General features: G+C 46.3%; 1 protein-coding gene across 2 annotated transcripts in view; it reads right to left on the bottom strand.

Moving 5' to 3' along the window:
* Fndc3b (fibronectin type III domain containing 3B) overlaps positions 1–17430 on the bottom strand; it is a 299935-nt gene extending 282505 nt beyond the window's left edge. The window contains exon 1 of one of the 2 annotated variants that reach the window (XM_057756973.1): positions 17251–17430. The gene's annotated coding sequence lies outside the window, so the exon portion shown is untranslated. Of the gene's footprint in view, positions 1–16464; positions 16542–17250 lie in introns of those variants that run through there. The other variant, XM_057756974.1, reaches the window with a different exon arrangement.
* Between the last annotated feature and the right edge of the window lie 3156 nt (positions 17431–20586).

The raw sequence follows: 20586 nt of genomic DNA, 5'->3' as shown, positions 1-20586 counted from the left end.
AATAATCCATACAATAACTTTTAAATCTAAATACCCAACCAAGTAATTTTTCAGATCAGAAGTTTTACTCCCAAATCTTTAGTTAACAAGAGAATTTTTTCAAAGCCTTTAACTCTCTTGTAAAAGCTTCAAACTCTCCATTGTCACAGGTCACAATTAGTGTCAAGAGTCCTGAGAACAGATGTCACAGAAATCTCAACACAGCATCTGTGGGTCCTACGGCCTCTGCCATGGAAAAGGTCACAAAGAACGCCTGATCGTTTTATAAATGAAATATAAAATTTGGAAAAGGTTAGTGGCGCATTTCCTGATATATATCCCACAGGGTGCTACCATCCAAAGCCCAGTCATGACTCTAGTCAAGTGCCTGGCTTCCTGTATGCACTGGTGAGGAATGAGGCAACTAAGCCTGGAAAACACTGGCAGCCATGAGATCTGTAATAACATTAATTATTGTGGATAACTTGTCAAAGGCAAAGGGGCCGACACTGTAGACAGCCTTGTACCCAATGCTTTACTAATTAAAACAAAGACAAAAAGAAATGCTGATGACAGCACCCTCACTGCTGTCCTCCTACAAAGATCCGGGAGCTCCTTGCTTTCCTATGTACCACTTCAGAAAGCAAGAGAAAGTTCTCCATGTACACATACTGAACGCAAAATGCATATACGGCCTGAGCTACGGTGCAAACACAGAGGTTTTCTTCAGTGTGAACTACAGAGGCATTTAGATGGGAGACTGATGCATCTCCTGTTGACTGTCACCTTCTTCTATCAGGGTGACATGATGTTAAGCAAGTCCTCGTGACTCAAGGTCTTCCTCTCGTGATGTATCTCACAGACACTGGGGTGTCTCAGAGTGAACTAGATATGATTAAAAGAAAAAGGCCAAAATTGGGTCAGTCTGACGCCCATCAGGAAAGGCTGCCCACACGCCTAACTTGCACATAAATTTTTTCACTATTTCCAAGTGGAAAAAGGCCAAACGTCCCAATAACTAAAAACCTGCAAAGTTTTTTAATGACACTCTTCTCACTCCAACAGTGAGTCCCCATGGCACAGTGTTGGGACTTTTTCCCTTCCTCCTTGGAAAATTAGATTTTCTTCCTTTCCAGCCAGGGCCACTCCAACAGATCTGATGGGAGCCCACAGCACTTCCGGCCGCTGAAAGACAATAATGGGACTGCCATTACTAACATGGCCCGAGGCCTGCACTGAGGTGGAGCTCAGTCCGGAGAAAGGACCTTTCATTTTCATCAGTTTGCCTGGGCAGCTTTAGAAAGGAAAAGGGGGTGTTATTCCCCAGCTAGCTCACTCGGCCTTCTGATGCAGGACAGGGTGCAGTCCCCACCATGCTCGCCCCCCATTCAGCCCTGTTCATGGCTACAAAAGAACCTGCCAACACACAGCTGGCCGAACCTAGTGCTGTTCTCGTCTTCTACTTTGTGAAGCAAAGCTCATCACTCCCAAGGTCGGTGAGGGTTCGGCACTGCTAAAGCAGAGAAAGCTACTCGAGCCATCAGGACACTTGGTGTCATTTGACTCATTGCAACTGTGTGTATATGTGCGTGTCTGGCAATCAGACGACAACCTGGTAGACTCCATTCTCTTCCACACTTCAGGTGGGTTCTGGGGCTAGAACACCAAGAGTACCTGTAACCTGCTGAGCCATCTTGCAGGCCCTCCAGGTCACTGTAATGAAAGAGGACATCTTGCCAAGGAGTTCTGATGTCTAAAGAGGGAGGAAAGCATCTGAGGAGCTGACTCAGAGATGAAAGGCAGGGTCTGGGATCCCCGTGGTCTCACCCACTCATATCAAGGCTGGGTCTCACTCTAAAAACGAGAGCTATCCACAGAAAGAGAAAGGGAGTGGAGGAGAGGGACTCTCCCTTATCACTGCCTTTGACCCCAGATGGAGAAGAGGAGGAAGCAGGCCCATCATATACCTGTTTTAAAAAGAACAACCGTTCTTCATAGAGGCAAGGAGAAAGAAAAACACTAGGAATAAAGTTGGCCATCCTAAGCAAAGCTTGCCCTTCAGAAATGCCCTTCCCACCCACCCACCCCGGCCCAAAGTGCTTCACAGATCCTGAGCGCCCACTAGCTCACTAACATGAGCAGCTCAGGAGTGACGTGAAAGAGGTAGGAAGTGCCGTCACCTGTGCGACGTGAGGATGCGATGAGCCGAAGCTCAGAGGAGCGGGGCAGACATCCGACTGCACTGTTCGGGTACCCGCCATCCCACTGGGAAGGCTGGCAGACATCCGACATGATTGGACTGTTTGTTTAGGTACCTGCCATCCCACTGGGAATGCACCTCATCAATCTCTGAGGGCTGACGAAAGCAAGAAAACAGTAAGATGGCAATGTCACTTTCTGAGCAGGTCCTGGGGAGTCCTCCAGACAGACAAGACTGGACTTACAGACTGGACGAAACCCTCCAGGGCACTCAGCTTCAGCCATAGATTACAAATCATTTAAATGAGGGTTTCTCTTCTTACCGAAACATGAATCCCAAGCAAAGTGAGTGATTTCCCATGGCCCCAAGCACGAAAACCATGTGATAATGATCTATTATTTATGCAGGGGGCTAAAGAATGCCAAAGAAAAGGTTTTCCTAAAAAGATGTTTCCTTTACATATAACATATCCTATAATCTAATTTTCTAAAAAATCATTCTATATTTTCTTTCATGTATATATTTACTGGTTATGATTTCTTGAAAATGTTGATCAAATATACTTTTTGGTTAGAAATGAAAAGTATTGAAGGCATACAAACACTCCAGTCAGCTTTGTTGTTTTGTAGGTAGGTAGGTAGGCAGGCAGGCAGGCAGGCAGGCAGGCAGGCAGGCAGGCAGGCAGGCAGGCAGGAAGGAAGGAAGGACGGAAGGATTCTCTGTCAAAGAACAGGGCAGTCGCTCTCCTAAACTGGCCCATGACTCAGTGAATGGAAAATCTGTCACCCCACATGAAATGCAATAGAACAAACTCACCTCTGCTGGTTCCCCATCCTTCCTCAAGTATCCGCCTACCAACCAGTCTATGCCCCAACCATCTCAGCTCCTCAAACTAATAGAAACAAACTTGCAAAACAAGGAAGTGAAGGGCAAACACTTGAGACCCAAACTTACAGTAACAGAGGAAAGCTAGAAGAACCCATGTCGGAGACACTGACTGGAGCTCTCTCCTCCATCTTAGCCAAGTGCTGGGTCTTGCTGCATTTAAATAATCTTTTTATATTTATTTCTCTTTATTTTGTGTTCATTAGTGTTTTACCTGCATGTATGTCTATGTGAGCGTGTAGGATCCCCTGGAACTGTAGTTACAGACAGTTGTGAGCTGTCATGTGGATGTTGGGTCCTTGGAAAAGTAGCCAGTGCTCTTAACCACTGAACCATCTCTCCAGCCCTTAAATACACTCCTAAGAAGCATGAAGTAAATTTTCAAAAATAGATGGTAACAAATACACAAATAGAAAGTGCCACTCTTCCCACACTGACCTCGAATCTAACAAGCAAACAAGAAAAGCTAAAAAGAAAATTGCATCTTAAGATCTCTCAAGAGCCGGGCTGTGGTGGCACACGCCTTTAATCCCAGCACTCGGGAGGCAGAGGCAGGCGGATCTCTGTGAGTTCGAGACCAGCCTGGTCTACAAGAGCTAGTTCCAGGACAGGCTCCAAAACCACAGAGAAATCCTGTCTCGAAAAAAAAAAAAAAAAAATCTCTCAAGATTGCCACAGGCAATAAGGACACAAGATGGGTAACAACGCAGGGTAAATTATGTCCAAAACCAAAACCCTGTAAGTAATGTAACAGTCTCTTCAATAATGATGAACTGTTGTGGCAATTTAAAGTACTACTAAATAAAGTCTGAAATAAAATAAAAGCTACAAAATATGTTAATCTATTTCTTCCACTGTCATCACAGACCTCTCGCTAAGAAAAAAAAAGATTTCTAATAATGAACTTACTTCCTAAAAGACTATAATTTCATAAAAATATCCTCAAATATGGGTGTAGAGGGCAGAGTGTCCTGAGCATGGAGGAGTCGAGAGAATAACCATAAACCTGAAGGCAGCCCAGTCTACACAGTGAGCTGCAGGGTTATATAGTCAAACTTGGTTCAAAACAAGGAGTGTGTGGTGGGGGAGGGGTGTCAAATACACAAGCAAATTTTGGCATTTCTTATCCAAAATTAATTAATTAAATCTCCACTTTGTAGGAGACGGTGGTAAAGTGAGAAACAAGTTCAAGTGATTAAAAGTATAAGAAAACAGAACTGAGAGAAGGCTCCATGGGTAAAAGTGCTTTCTCTGCAAGCATGAAGGCTTGAGTTCAAATCCCCAGGCCCACATAAAAAGCTTGGTGTGGCCACACGCTCCTGTAACCACAGCATGATGGGAAGTGGGACCGGAGGCTTGTGGGGCTTGGTGCCCGGTACACTAGCTCCAGGTTCATTCAGGGAGGAAACCTGTCTCAAGAGAACGAGGCAGACAGTGACAGACTAGGACCCTAACATTCTCCTCTGGCTTCCACAACTAATACACACACAGGTACGTGCACACACATTCATAAATAAAACATCCCAAAGTTAAAATATATTTATCTTCTTTATATCCCAGGGGAAAATACTTTTACAAACGTTAACTTGCTCTTCATGCTGTGCTGTCATGAGGGATAAGGATGCCCCCAATCAGCCAGCCCTGACAGCCAGGACGAGGGTCCTCTGCAGAGATGGACAAAGGCTCGAAGGACTGGTTTCTGTGGGGTGCTTCCTGTTTCAGCATACACAGCCAAACCAGAAGATGATCTGAACCTCTGTCACCAGCGCAAGTAGACAGCAACCTAGGCCCCTCTGCACCATGATCACACTTCCACGAAGGAGCGAGAAAATGGCCTTGGGTGGTGGTCATGAGGAGCATCTCTACATGGTCTTTGTCGACACAAACTTAACAAGGACAGAAACCAGTGAAGCCTCACTTCAGCCCCTGTCCTTAACTCACCTCCAGGGAACTCGCTTCTAAAGACGAAGCAGAAAGCTAAGTGATGTCTAACAAAGGAAGCATTTAGGGCTGCCAGCTAGCCGGGTTTAGCCTCGGCTGTCCAAGGCGCAGGCTCCAGGCTCCTCCGATCTTGAGGTCACCTTTAATTAAGCTCAGGAGCCTGTCCCCCAGCTCTAGGCAGACCTGGGCATCCCAGACCTGTGCCGGCTTCGGTACAGCCGACGGCACCACAGGGTTCACTGTGAAAACAGAGACAGGTCAGGAATGTGTTTGCTTTTCCAGGTGCAAATGAGGGGTACAGCATGCCATTCCACAGAGTAGCTTAACTCAAAGACACAGAGTGAGCTTTCAAAGAGTCACGAGGCCCTCTGCATAGCCACCCTCACATAGAGCACGTCTGTTTGGTGAGGCCTCACTGCTACTTCTTGAAGCAATGCCTCACATTTCCCCATTCTCCACACTTAGAGGCGTACAGATTGCTTTCTGGGAAGCCTACCTGTGTTCTCCATGTTCTCTCAACCTAAGCTCAAATTGGCATTACAAAAAACAATCCAGGAAAAAGCTCCCTCTTGGGAGAGCTCAGAATATTATCATTGTATCAAAAAAAAAAAATTTAGGTTTCTAAGCAAAAGACAAGAACATAGGAAGAATCCAACTTTGGTTGGCCTTAATATTCAGCTACCTGGGAATACACACACCCACTGTTCCAAGCCTGGAGAAACATGCATGATGATAAATGTGGAAGCGGGCATGGTGGCACATGCCTGTAACCCCAGCACCTCAGAGGCTGAGGGAGAAGCATCATGAGTCTGAAATTACCCTAGGCTATAAAGCAAGTTCTAGGCCATCCTGAGCTATAACGACAGACCTGATTTAATGTGTGTGTATGTATATATGTATTTGCATATATATGTGAACACAAATATATATATATATATATGGTTATGGTTGTAGTTATAATTTCTGCAGGTTCCAATAACAAGCGGAACCTATATATCAAAGGCCACGTTTTTAGTAAACAAAAATTTTCTAAATCAACAATCTGAGTTCAGGGAAAAGTCCACAAAACTCTTAGAAGTAGTTTGATTTTTTTTCTAAAATAGCAATACATGAAAATCTAATTAAACAAACTAAATGTCTTTGTTTCAATATGTATTAACCCTGAGTGGAAAAAAAACTCAACATAATAGGAACTCAAAATGTTTATAATTAACAAGATTCTTCAGTAGAAGAATCCCAACTGAGTGCTTGAAGAGAGGTAATAAGTTCAAACTCAACGTGGGACGCATCTACCAACACGTAGACCCTTTAGTTAGGCTGGGGGTCCAGCACATTGGTAAAGTGCTTGCTCATAGCACATGGGCCCTGGCCATCTCAGCACCAAAGAAGGGAGGTGGAGGGGAGGGGAGGGGAGGAGAAGGGAGGGGAAGGGAAGCCTAATTTAGATCAGCAGTCATCTCTATTGTCCAGAGAGACAATGAGACAATCCAACAACCCTGAAGAGGTCGTGTTCTAGGAGATGTTCAAGTCTGAGAAAACGATAATGCAGCAGTGGGTCACGATCCCCACGACCCCTTTGGGGGTCACGTATCAGATAGCCTGCATATCAGATATTTACATTACTCTTCAAACAGAAGCAAAATCACAGTTATGAAGTAGTAGCCAAAGACATTTATCGCAGGAGTCCCCACAACAAGAGAAACTGCAGCAGAGGGTCACAGCACTGGGAATGTTGAGAGCCACTGGGATAAAGTATCTAAAGTGATAAGGCTGGAACACACTGATGATAGCAAAGAATGGCCCATTGTTTGCCCCTCCATGATTCTCTAAGCGCAGCGTGGCTCTCTTCACACTTCTCCGCAATAGAAGACCATGACTCTAGCATCTTTTCCTACTGCTTGGGAATAGTTTTCCTCTTGAGAAAAAAAGGTCACAAAAATGATCAGCCACAGTATAAACACTCACATGGTGGCATTGTGCCAAGCCACTTACATATACGGTAATATTTTTATAATTTTTATAATGTATACACATAGATATACAATATATAGCTATACACGGTTATAGTCAAAAGGAAATGTACCCACTTGGAGAATACACATGCACACTGCTGGCACACCCTTGTGAGTTCACTATTTCCAAGAGCAGCAGGAAGTGGGGTCCGATTGTCCCTAGAGTGTATCTGTATGTGAATGTAAGTCTTTCCACTGGCATATATATCTGATAGTTCCAACGTCTCAAATGTATAAATTACCCATGATGCCCAGGTTTCTTATCCCATCACTTAAGTGACTATCATCAACACGACTACTCGAGATGACCAGGCTAGTTTCTTAGATAGAAACAGCCACGTGTTTCATAAAAAATGAATCGAGAGCTCAAGGTTTGGAACGGTTCACCTAGTTCACTTCTCCGCAGCTCAGGATGATCCATCTAGTTCATTTTTCCGTGGCTCAGCGAGCATGTCAGGAAAGACTGTGTTCTTATGCAGCCATATACACAAACAGGCCGCCTGCTCTGTGTAACTGAGGTGCCTTTCTCACCCTCAGGGAGCTACAACCTTTGCTTCCTCTTCACTGGAAACCAGTTAAAACTGAGGAGACACATCTTCACACGGGGAGGGGACAGCAGTGTTCAGTTGGTATTCAAAAATGCCTAGCACGCAGAAAGTCCCAGGCTTGACCCCCAGCACCACATAGTGTGTGTAACGCCCATGAAACCTTTAATCTAAACACCCAGGAGATGGAAGTGGGAGGATCAGAGGGTTATCCTGAGCTACACAGCAAGCTGGAGGTGAGCCTAAGCTATGTGAGCCCTCATCTCAAAAAATAAACAAGCAAAAGATGAAAGAAGAGTCTGCCTTACCAGATTATAGCTTCAAATTTTCTCTCAGTTTGTAAAATTTTTCGCACAATACAGTAACAAGTTCACATTCTAGTCGCTTTTAAGCATGCAATTTCATAGGGTCACATACATCCATAACGGCTGTGCAACCATCTTCACGATCCAGTTTTAGTTCCTCATCATTCCCAACACAGACTAGCCATCCATTACTATCCCCCTGTCCCGCCCAGTTACTGTCTCTGCCACCTTACTGATCCCTGGTATCCCATACAAGTAGAAATGTATGGTATTTAATATATGATATGTATCTATGGTGGTTTAAATGAAAAACCTCTCCCAAAGGCTCATGGGTGTGAACACTTTATCCTCATTTGGTGGGGCCATCTGGGAAGGTTAGGGAACATTTGGATGATGGACCCTTGCTGAGGAAGTACATCAAGAAGAGCGAGCTGTGAAGGTTTATGGCCTTGTCCCACTTTCTCTTCTGCTCCGGTCTTTACTCCTCTCTCTCCTCTCTCCTCCTGTCTTTACTCCTCTCTCTCCTTTCTCCTCTTGCTCCCTCATCAGGAAGCTTCCCACACCTGCCTGCAGCCATGCCTTCCCCACCATGATGGACTTTTATACATCCGGACCCAGAAGCCAAAATAAACTACTCTCTGAGTTGCTTTTCTTCAGGCATTTTAGCACAGCAACTACTACGTGCCCTTCTGTGTTTCAGGGTCCATGAACGCTGCAGGGCGCATTCTCTATCCCCTCCTCAGAGCTGAATATTCATGGGGTACTGTATTTGGTCTATGCGCTCCTCTGTAGATGGACATGACTATTTCCACCTCTGGCCTGCTACAAATAATGCCGCTATAAACCGTGACTTAAACACATCTGAGTCCCTACTTTCTTCTGGGTCAAAACCTCGGAAGAAAGTTGCTGGCAATATGGTAATTCTGGTTGTATATTTTTATGAACTACAAAACTTTTCCACAGAAAATATACTATTTTACATGCCCAACAGCAACTCACACCAGGGACCTGATTCAATGTATTTTTAAGTATTCTCCGATTCAATAATCCAGAATGGTGTTACTCTAAAACAGAACTATTTTCCTGAGGTAAGAAAGCATACAACAGAAAAAAAGAGACAGCAATATTTATCACTTTCCTTATCTTCCTCAACTGATTTAAACAATGGAGGATACCAGGTGGCTGTGGCTGGCTGGCTATAATTAAGTACTGTGCAGAAATTAAACCAAGGGCTTCTACACTAGGTGAGTGCTGCACCTTACATGCCCTCCAGGACCCCCAGAAAACCTCTTAAAACACGAGCGAAATGGAGCACACATCCTAAAAATACATTAAAGATTTTACACTACTATAAAAGTTGACAAATCTCCTGAGCTTTCACCTCAGACTGAAGAGCTGCCGACAGCTGGTGACTGCTACAAGGGTCGGCTTGATCTCGAAGTGTGACCGGCAGTTGACTCCTCGTACCCCAGCGGGAGTACACACACCATGAATTCAGTGGGTTAGACACATAATAGATACATAAATTTGTTGTTGTTTTATTTTATTCTGTTTTTTGAGACAAGGTTTCTCTGTGTAGTTCTGTCTGTCCTGGAACTCCCTCTGTAGACCAGACTGGCCTCAAATACAGAGATCCGCCTGTCACTGCCTCCTGAGTGCTGGGGCTAAAGGTGTGCGCCACTACCGCCTGACAAATAATTTTTTAAGTTGACAGATCTATTCCCACGGTAGTTATGCTGTAAAAACTCTCATACTTGAGTGACTGGGTGTAAAATATACTGAGATGTTACTCCAGCTTGCTTATTGTTACTATGATAAAACACTAACTACATCCAACTCATGAGGAAAGGGGTTATTTGGCTTACAGGGTGCAGTTTGTCATGGAAGGAAGCACTACAGTAACACAGGGCAAGAACTGAAGCACAGAGAACCACTGTTGACTTCGCTACGTTTCTGACACAGTGCAGACTCAGTAGCCTAGGGAATGGTACTACCACGTCAATTATCAATCATGAAAATGCCTCACAGACTTGCCCATGAGCCACTTGACAAGAGGCAATTCTTCAACTGAGGGTCCTCTTCCCAGGCGTGTCAAGTTGACAACCAAGATTAGTCTTCACAGATGTGTTTAAAGATATTTACTTATTTCTGGTAAATTCCTCCCGTCACTCAGAACGTCTTTCTTTAGTAGAAATCTAAATACTTAATTCACGAATGCCTACAAGTAGGCTCAAGGCAGAGGCACAGCAGACAGTCAACTGGCAGAAGACCTGCTCCACAAACCTAAGGCTAACACATAGCCGTAATTCCAGCACTCAATCCCAGTCCTCAGTCCTACACCTAAGAGGCACAGACAGGAGGAGCAGACACTGAAGGCACCCTCAGCACACAGTGATGGAGGACAGCCTGGGCTAAACGAGACCCTGTCTCAAAAGGAAAACAAAAGCACCGACGTCCTTAAAGCCTTTCGGGGACAAGGAGGTGCTCAGGCCTGGAAAGGTGCTTGTCATGCAACCCTTGGCAGCCAGTGCCTTTACTGGCTGAGCCACTTTGGTGACCCTAAAACCTTTTCATTAGGAATAGGAGGTCAAATCTTATCCTGGTTTTGCCTGGATAGTTGAACATTTCTAATTAGCTGCATCTAGAACAATGAAGGCACTTCTAACACTCTCCGCTCAAACACAGTCACTTAACACAAGACACTTTAAACACTGATGCTAAAATGCCAACTCACATCGCTGAACGTCAGCTCACAACCCCCTCCCCCGCACACACACTCAAAAAGTCTGTTATTGAGAAGTTACAGGGAGGTTAAATGACACTATAGTTATGAAATATAATACGGGCTCCAATTAGGAACTGTATTGGAACTGACGATACTGCCAGGAACATCAGGACTTACGAATGCAAAGTGGGCGCATCTCAAACCAGGGCAAAGAAGAGAAATGCAAAGACTGATCTGTTTTCACAGGAGGAAACATCCTCACTCCCACTGAACTTCACAGGCTGGCACGCAGTAGGTTTAAACTTTACACCCTCTGATCCTCCTCTCCTGTCCCACATACCTCTGATCTCCAAGGACTGATCCTTGCTGCTAAATCTACTACAAGGAACCGTTCCCTGGGTGAGCCACAACTTCAGACCGGCATCTCCTTGGTTGTATATTGCAAAGGACTCAGGTAATCCCCAAGTGACCCTCCCAAGAGTGCCTGTACTTGGTTTGACTGAGCTCCCCTGTCTAGCCACCACAACCCAAGCATGCTCCATCGCTCCAAAACACAGAACCTAAGCATATGTTTATGAGCATTTTATTAATTCAAATATCACCAAAGAAAACTGAAGAATAAAGCTGCTCCTCCACCGCCCACAGGCTAAGGTTTCCCTGGAAATGGAGTCCTACAAGGAAACTCCAGTTCTAGCACACTGACACCAATGTGAAGTGGTGACGTAGAGAGCAAGGAGGCTGTGGCCTGCACAGAGACCATGACTTGTTTGCCAGCTCCAAGGGCTGAGAGCTCCAGGGAAAGGTGCAGATAACACAAGGACTGAAGCCTTGCCCAGCATTTAGCACTGGAAGCTCTCCTCTCAGAAACTGCACTTCCTGCTTCATCTCAGCAGTGACCCCAAGCCGAGAAAACCACGCTGGTCAGGCCACGTACTCAACATGCTAGTCCAGCCGTACCGTAACTTGCCAACAGTTCCGAGAGGACAGCTTTTGAGACCTCACTTACGGGCTAGTCCTTTGAGAGCACGGAGGAAGTAAGGAAACAATCTAAGCTTCAAGGTTCATTTACTGACCACAGAAGGAAAACTAAATTATTTTTTCAAACTGTCCCAGCACAAATCTACAGTCTCTAAAAACATGCAAATTCCAAAGGGCAGCTCCAATGGAAACTCTGGAGAATAATGAACTATTATTGAGTTTATATAAAGCTTTGTCAAACACGTTTAAGGACACCAACTAATGTCTATGGGAACCATTTAAAGACAGATGAGTTGCTTTTTCCATATATTAAGATGGAAAAACCCAAATTGAGAGACATGTGGGTGAACATGAAAATGATTCCTTGACAAGCTAGGTTTGATGATACCAAAGTGATGCTAAGATACAGCCCTCAGTCTCTGCCTGTCACTCAGCATCTTTAAGATCACAGTGAGGCTCTAGTTTGTATTAAGCATCTTGATGTCCTAGCAAAGTGAACCACACATATATCACGGTTAAATCTTGCTTCCATATTTGGCACACTCCCTAGGACACTATAATTCTATTTATAACACGGTTCTTACCCTGATTCTGAGAAAATAGTGCGATGTTCCCTACGGCCAGGAATGGGTATGAACAAGACATTCAAATGTCTGCATGCTCTCATTCACCAATGCTTTGCCTGTAGTTGAGTTTGTAACTTTCCCGTAGCCGGAGGCAATGTGATTTATACTCACACTAAAATAACACTGCAGTTTAAAACTGGTTCATTGACATAAGTCTTTGGGATCCTACTGTGTTGTGGAGTCACAATTTTGACCTGCAATTATCCCTGTGACTCTAGGATACACACAGATTCAAACATCTTTATACTGAACATGGAAGTTGTTTCTTCCTTATTGAAGTGTGGGCTGAAAAGCTGTCTCTGCAGTTAAGAGTTTGCTCTGCTGCGGCAGAGGGACAGAGTTCAGTCCCAAGCATTAACATGGGACAGCTCACAACCACCTGTGACTCCAGCTGCAAGAGACCTTTTACAGCGTGGGCCCCCAGAGCACCGCATTCACACGCACAGGTCGCCACAAAAAAACGCACATAATGAAAAGTAAGTTTTCTTTAAAATCCCAATAAGCAGACATTATTCCTCACCTGTCTTTTCCCGGAGTGTTTAGGAAACAAGGCCAAGTGATTAAAAGTATAAGCAAATAGAACTGAGAGAAGGCTCCATGGGTAAAAGTGCTTTCTCTGCAAGCATGAAGACTTGAGTTCAAATCCCCAGACCCACATAAAAAGCCTGGTGTGGCCACACGCTCCTGTAACCACAGCATGATGGGAAGTGGGACCGGAGGCTTATGGTGCTTGGTGCCTGGTACACTAGCTCCAGGTTCATTCAGGGAGGAAACCTGTCTCAAGAGAACGAGGCAGACAGTGATAGACTAGGACCCTGGCATTCTCCTCTGGCTTCCACAACTAATACACACACACGTACATGCACACACATTCGTAAATAAAACACATCCCAAAGTTAAAATGTATTTCTCTTCTTTCTATCGTGGGGGAAAATACGTTTTACAAATTAAACACTCAAACATTAACTTGATCTTCCTGCAGTGCAGTCATGAAGAATGAGCATGCCCCCTCTGACCTCCTCCACCCTCCCCTATCCTCAAAACAAAAACAAAAATGAGTACTGAGTTCTGGAATCTCTACAGATAGAACTGAGTCGGATAAATGAGCCTGGAGTTTCACTATCTCATACAAGATCAGGAAGTTTTTGGAATTCCTTTGACCAAATGAAACGTCAAAAATGCGACAGATGGAAATTAAACCTACTTGTCAAAAAGAAGAAAAAAAATCTCTGCCCATTTGCTTATTGCTATGCGCAGGGTCATTTGGGCTGTTGTAGTCCAGCACAATTTGTGGATGAATCTAGTGCTTGACTGCTTCGGGGTATCAGTATACATCCTTGGCTGAAGCTCCCTATGTAGACCAGGCTAGCCTTAAACTTCCAGAGATCCTGTAGACCAGGCTAGCCTTAAACTTCCAGAGATTCACTTGCCTCTGCCTCCCGAGTGCTGGGACTAAAGGCATGGGCCGCCACACCCTGTTTGATGATTTAATTTTTTGTTTTGATAATAAGGCTACTTAAACTCCAGCCCAATGCTACAACTCCAGAAAGACAACCTCGAGGTCATCGAAAAGAACTGCCCAATGAACAGGTGATGAAGTGTGCAGAGTTGTGCTTCTGTTTCTTCCAACTCCACTAACATCTTGCATCTTGCTTCCTAACATTTATACTACTCTGAGGAGGGACAGTGTGAGACATGAGTCTCTCTTCTTACACAAACTGACCTGGGATTTACTATGTAACCCACCAAACTCACTTCCTGCCTCTGCCTCCTGAATGTCAGGATTCCAGGTGTGAGCCACAATGCCTACATAGGCTACTTCATTGCCCTGAAATGCAGGTAAGAATTGGCTAATTTTCCAGCAATTCCTACACAGAATTATTCCAACTAAGTAACTATTTAAAGACCAGCCCACCAGTTTTGACTATCACATACAAGCATTTAAAAATGTTAAGTACTTAGGTTTCCACTCTTTTTGGAAAAGCACAGCCATGCTAGACTTTAAATTCCATTTAGAATATGAATTCAAGGGCTGAGCCTAGGATCTAGCACTGTGGTAAATACTTGCCTCAGGCATGCACAATGCCCTGGGTTCAATAGCAAACACTAAAAATGTAGCCCTAAGTCTTCTGGTTGTGAATAAAGAACACTTAAGTTGGAGATTCAAACAGCAATGCAGGTCAGCTGAATGCCTTGGGAGTCAAAAAGTTCTGTGCCTCACATTTAAGTTTAAAATAATTTAGAGAACATAAAATTCAAAAGACAGTTCTTGAATCACTTGCCACATTTCAACAGTCACTTTGCATGTGCCTCCTGGCTGCAGTATGACAGTCTAGACCGAACATGTCTAGTCTGGAGAAACTCTGCTGGACGGTGTTTGGATCTACTTGATCCTGATCTTTGACCTTTGATGCCCTTGTTTGCAAAATGGACATGTACTCAAACTTAAATCAAAATTCGAGAATTTTAATCAAATAATGTATAAAGGGCAGAAATGCACGGTGCTTCATCCTCTCATCCCAGCACCAGGGGAGCCAAGGCAGGGGACGGCTCTGGGGGACCAGCCAGGGCTACACCACAGAAATCCTGTATTTTGTTCTATGATCGTAACTCTGAACCAGTCCCTTCCCTGCCCTGTGGATCATTCTCCTAAACTGAGAAGTTTGAGAAGTTTTAAGAGTTGAGCAGAAAGGGCACAAATGCCAGAGAAATAAACAGCTAGCCAGTTCCTAGTGCCCATCCTCAACATTCCTCCAGAAGCCCGCTGCATACAGCCAATGCTCTAAAGACAGCTATTTTTAAGGGTCTTAAAAGATTACCAGTATGTCCTTCTGAAACTGTATATACTGTCATTAGATACTGCAAGTCCCCACCCCAGAATCTCAAAATTTTAAGAGATCCTCTTGTCAAACAAATGTTTTCCCTCATAAGCATTCAAACCAAAATGCTTAAAAAGCACATGTGGTTTTAAAAACAATATTAGGACAGAAATTCCTTTAAAAAACCAATTATCAATTAACTATGCTTCATTTTTTTTAGCCAGGCCAGGATCTCAGCAAAAAAGAACTGGTGTTGAGAACTGTGCCATCCCGGCCAGAAGCATGCCCAGAGAGAGCCTTTAACCTCTCCAACAGCTGCTCCTGGGGAGCCAGGAAATTAACTGCAACCAGTCTTTACTGCATCCAGAGTCAGCCTCCGAAGAGGAGTGAAGCAACCCCCCCCCCCAAAAAAAAAGTCACAAACCCAGGTCAGAGCTGCTATGGACTCTATGGCATCGCTCAAGTTCCCCGAGTCCCAGGATAACTTTGAGGTGCAGGAGGCCCGGGGACTCAAATCCGAACAGAGCAGTGAATTTTTGCTCAAAGCCTGAATTTTGTTTTGTTTTCTTGTTGTTGTTTTAAAAAGAATGTTATTCCAGAACGGATTCCTTTTCTTCCGGGTCTGTCTGTTCCTACTGACTCTCTGCCATAACCACGGTGCCTCCCCTTTCCCAATGCCCCACCTCTTGCCACATTTATAAAAAAGGAAAAAAAAAGAAAAGAAAAGAAAGTGGCATATTCCTTCTCCCCTAGCTTTTCCTAGTAAGGCCTGGAAACTGGAGGAAATTCAAATCAAATTAGTTGCACCTTAAAAAATAAACAGACAAGCATCAAGGGTGGCTACCCAACAAAGCCCTCACCAGTTCCAAAATATGATTAAGCCAGGGAGGGGAGAGGGGGAGGGGGACTAGCCGGGATGGAGATAAACGTGTGCATTTTTGGCCCCAGCGTCAGCCTCATAGCGGCCAAATTCTACATTTTGTTTAAAGAAAACGCTGGGCCTGCGAGAAAAGAAAATAAAAAGTTGTAACTTTTAAGGAAGTCTGCAATCGGCACTGTCTGGATAAAATGCCAGTGCTTCCTTCGTCTGGGATCGCCGGGTGGGAGCCGAGATTCGAAAAATCTCCAAGCCCAGCCACTCACTCCGGGAAGGCTCCCGGCCAGCGGCGCCGCCCGGCGGCCCAGCCAGGTCTCCCGGGACGGCCGCAGAGTCCCCGGGGCTCCCGCGGCCCTGCGCTGGGGACGCTAGGCGGGCACGGCCCCGGGCCCCGCTTTCCGCGAGGAGTGACAGGCCCTTCCCACGGCAGCCCGTCCCTGCCTGCCATCCGAACCAGACGGTCCCCGCGGCCCGCCCAGCCCGCCCGCCGCCTCAGGGCGCGGATTCCACCCGCTCCGTCTCCCGGCCGCCCCACCCCCGACAGGGGCGCCCCTCGAGGCTGACCGACTGACCCGCGCTCCGCTGGCCCACACGCACCGGGTCGTCCTCTGCTTCCCGCCGCGCCCCGCTCCCCCGCCCGAGCCTGCAGCCGCCTGGCTCGCCGAGTCCAGTCGCGGCCGCCGGTTCCCGCCCCCAGCCCGGGGGGAGCCCAGGGGGCAGGACGGGGAGGGAGGACGTGGCGCGCAGAGGTGGCCAGCGGCGGGCGGGGAGTGTCCCCAAGAGGCCCTGGCGGGGGCGGGGGCGACCGGTCGTCCAGGGACCCTCCCGGGAAGCATCCCGGGTCCCGGGTCGCAGCCCGGCGCCCCCGAGGGGGCAGAGGCGTCCCCGACTCCCAGCTCCGCGCGCACTCACGCCCTCCTCCCTCCACCATAAGGAAATCTACAGCCTCCCAAAGTGACACGTCGAAGATTCCTCGGCCTGGCCGCGCGCCCTCCCCCTCCCGGGCAGCGGTCCTGCCGCGGGGATCTGGGCGGGGGAGCGGATTCCTCCTCGGAGCGACGGGCCGGGGAGGAGGGGAGCTCCGCGTCCCGCATCCTCCGCTTTCTTCCACGGCGAGCGGGAGCGAGTGGGGGGCAGGCGGGGCCGCCCCCTACTCGGCCGGGAGCTTGGGGTAGCCGAGCGGTCGCGGGGCGACCGGGACTCCGCAGCCAAGTTTTTCTCGGGCATCCCGGAGCGCTCCGGGGCCGGCAGCGCACTCGGGCGGACTCGGTGTCCGGCCCGGGCTCCGAAGCGCGGGGACCCGAGAGCGACCGTGGGTGGCACGTCCCCAGGCAGCCCGCCGCTCCCTCACGCCTTACCTCCCCTCGGGCTGAAACGGGGCTCCGGGCGCCCGTCCCAGCCAGCCGTCCGCGGGATCCCCGCCGCCCCCTGCGCCGCTGCCGCCGCTCCCGCCGCTGCTCTGCGCCGCCTCCTCGGGCCGCCGCCGCTGCTCAAATAACTACCAGGAGGGTTTGATGGGGGATTCCGCCATGTCAATGATGTCGGGACCACATGGGGATTCGGGGCCCGCCCACTGCCGTACGCCTCCGACTACACACGCAGTCACAATTGCAAGCTCACTGTAGCTTGGCCAGGCCTCCCTTTCCCCTAAGCCAGGCCTGACTACTCACCGGCTCATTTTGGTTCAGCAGGATAGAGAAGTCTGAACTGAAGGGAGTTAGGAGACTCCGGAGGAGGTGCTGATGGCGGAAACATCACTATAAATGCAGTCTTTGCTCAGTAATTTTTCAAGCTGACTAGTAAGTTTCACCCAGAACACATATTTCCTTTTTCATTTGTAATCCACGGAGGAATCTTTCAGGGATTTGTCACTCCTTAAACTTGCCACAGCATTCTGATCATGGGGCTAATAGCGTGGGCAAACTTTATGATATTAAAATTTAAATGTCTATTTTCCCTTTCAGTACCAGCTATAAGCATTACTCTCTTTTGTTTGTTTGTTTGTTTTGTTCTGTTTTTCTAGACAGGGTTTCTCTGTGTAGCTTTGGAGCCTGTCCTGAAACTAGTTTTGTAGACAAGGCTGGCCTCGAACTCACAGAGATCTGCCTGACTCTGCCTCCCGCGTGCTAAGATTCTTTTTAGTTTTCAGTAATACTTAGTTTGGGCATACTTTATTTCTGTTGCATGAGCGAATGTGTGTGTCTGACTTCAGGTACACAGGCACCATGGCTTCTGTGTGGGTGAGAAGCTTGAAACAGTTGTCTATCTCACATGGGTCTGGGTATCCAGCTCTGGATGTGAGGCTCGCAGAGCAAGTGCCCTTACACGTTGTCTGACCGGCCCTGAAGACTGTTTCTTGTTGTTTATCTGGATTTTATGTGTCAAATGCAAAAGGACTCAATAGCTGTCGGCTGTGTATTAATTAAATATGTAATATATTCCTGTTTCATGGGCTCTATCAGGGAGCTGTGGCATCCCACTGCACAAATAGAAAGGGTTTCTGAAAGCAGGAATATTAACTCAGATATGCAACTCTCCTCTATTACTTAGGTATTCCGAATAACTCCATCCAGCATCTACTATTAAACTCTTCTACAATGACCAAAAAGGATCTATCATGTTCATTAGCTTAAAATATAACAGTAAATACGACTTTATTAAAAACCCAAGGAAACAGCTCTTTCCCTGGTGGAATTTGTAATTCTTTTTTATTTTTAAGATAGTGAATATAATCAAGCTCAACCCTTTCATGCTGATGTCCCTGGAGGCTATGAAATTCATCGTTCTAAAATACAGTTTCAGTTCTAGACCTTGGCCCTATCTGGAAGAGAAACTTGCCTTAAAGGCAGTGGTTTCCTCGGTGACCACAGAGCTCATATCCAATGTTTCAGACTCAGGCCATGCTTTCTGAGTTTGGGTCAGTGCCTTCTCCCTCTTCCCCTAGCCATGCTTTCCAGCCTCGCTTACCTCCCTTGGCTCCCAAAGACACTTCTGACCTTACATGTGTCTTCTTCCTCTTTGCCCAAGGTGATCTTACTCCTCACAGTTCCCACCCAAAGCACTTGCCCTTGCCCGGCCTCCAGGCCACAGTTCTTTCCTCCAAAATAATTTTCGGTTCTCATATTGCTCAGCAGTTGTTTTATGTCCCTTCCACTTGGCTGAGTCATGTTCGTCTTCTCTGCATCAGCCTGGAACTGTCCTTTGACTATAGAACCCCCCTTTGTTTGTTGAATATATTGATTATAAAGTGTGTGGGAGAATTTGAAGGACGAGATAAATGAGCAAACTTCAGAGGGAGAAAGGTTAAATCCAGGAATTAAAGGACAAGCTTGGCAAAGAAGGTCAAAGTAGACGAGAAAAATTAAGAGAACAGACCTAGTTCTCCCTATTTCTTCCAACAGACTGACTGGATTTCTCTTTATTAAGAAGGGTCAACACACCAGGTGCAGTAACTTCTCCCTAAAAACCGCAGCCCTCTGCAGGCTCGGTCCAAGGCCAGCCAAAGATAAGGACTTGTCTTAAATCCTGCCTCTCCCAAGAATCAGTGCACCGTGAAGCACAAACCTAACAGGCATGTCCACAGGTGTGCTCTCGGTGCTTAGCCTTGTTCTTAGCCCAGCCTCTGAAACAGGTTTAACAATGGAAAAGAAACATAGTAGACACTCACAAACTGTAACAAACAGTGAATAAGGAAAAACATGGTGGTCATAGCCACAGGCAAGTTACCAAAATCCCCTGCGTCTGAATTTCCTGTTGAAATTGTGCCATTGTTTCCTGCTAAAATCATAACCTTCAGTACCTGATACTCAACAAATAAATATTAATTCCTCCCTGAATGAGTGAGCAAATGAATGGACGAATGAATGAAGCTGTCTCTCCGTGAGGTATTAACAAGACAGAAAATTGGAAGCTTCAAAGAAAAAGAGGGACTTTTGATCACAAGCTCCTGACCACTGAGTACTTAGCTTTCATACAGTGGGAAACACTGGGATTACTGAGGCATGAACTGATTGAAATGGGTTTCAAGGTTGATTGTTTTCACAGCAGGATAGAGAACAAAGCTTGAGTCAGAGACATATTCTGAACCTACTTGGAAAATGATGAAGACTGGGCCCTGAGTCATGTTTCTGGAAATGGAAAGAAGGGCCTCAGTCTAGAGTGATGATATCCACTACCCCATGTCAGCCACCACGACTGACATGAGCCACCAGCCCTGCATCCCAAGTCATGAAACCAAAGAGTTTAGGTTTTATTTAAATCAAAAAATAACATCTGAATGAAGATGCTATTAAATTAAAATGATCGCACAAACCTCATAACACAAACCTGGCAGGGGTGGATCAGACCTTTCAATCCAGCATAGGCAGCTGGATTTCTGTGAGTTCGAGATTACCCTGGTCTACATGGAGATCCAGAACAGCAGAGCTGTTACACAGAGAAACACTGTCTTGAGAAAAGAAAAAAAAATAGAGAATACAGTATAGAGATTGCAAAACATTCTGTCACTTGAGGAATGTGTAGGTTATCTCAAAGCTAAAGAATGCAAAGTTAGACTTCCCTGAACTCGATTTACATTGTAACAAAGGGAGGCAACACTATCATAGGGGGAAACACGGAAACATGAAGCCTGCACCCTTGTAGTCAATCCAGTTTGGACCTGAGAGGCTTTCGAAGGTGGAGGTGGCTAGTGTTCA

The sequence above is a fragment of the Chionomys nivalis genome, chromosome 24 (assembly GCF_950005125.1).
Source record: "Chionomys nivalis chromosome 24, mChiNiv1.1, whole genome shotgun sequence".
NCBI lineage: Eukaryota > Metazoa > Chordata > Mammalia > Rodentia > Cricetidae > Chionomys > Chionomys nivalis.
The sequence above is the reverse complement of the archived record's forward strand: the minus strand, read 5'-3'. Positions and strand labels throughout refer to the sequence as shown.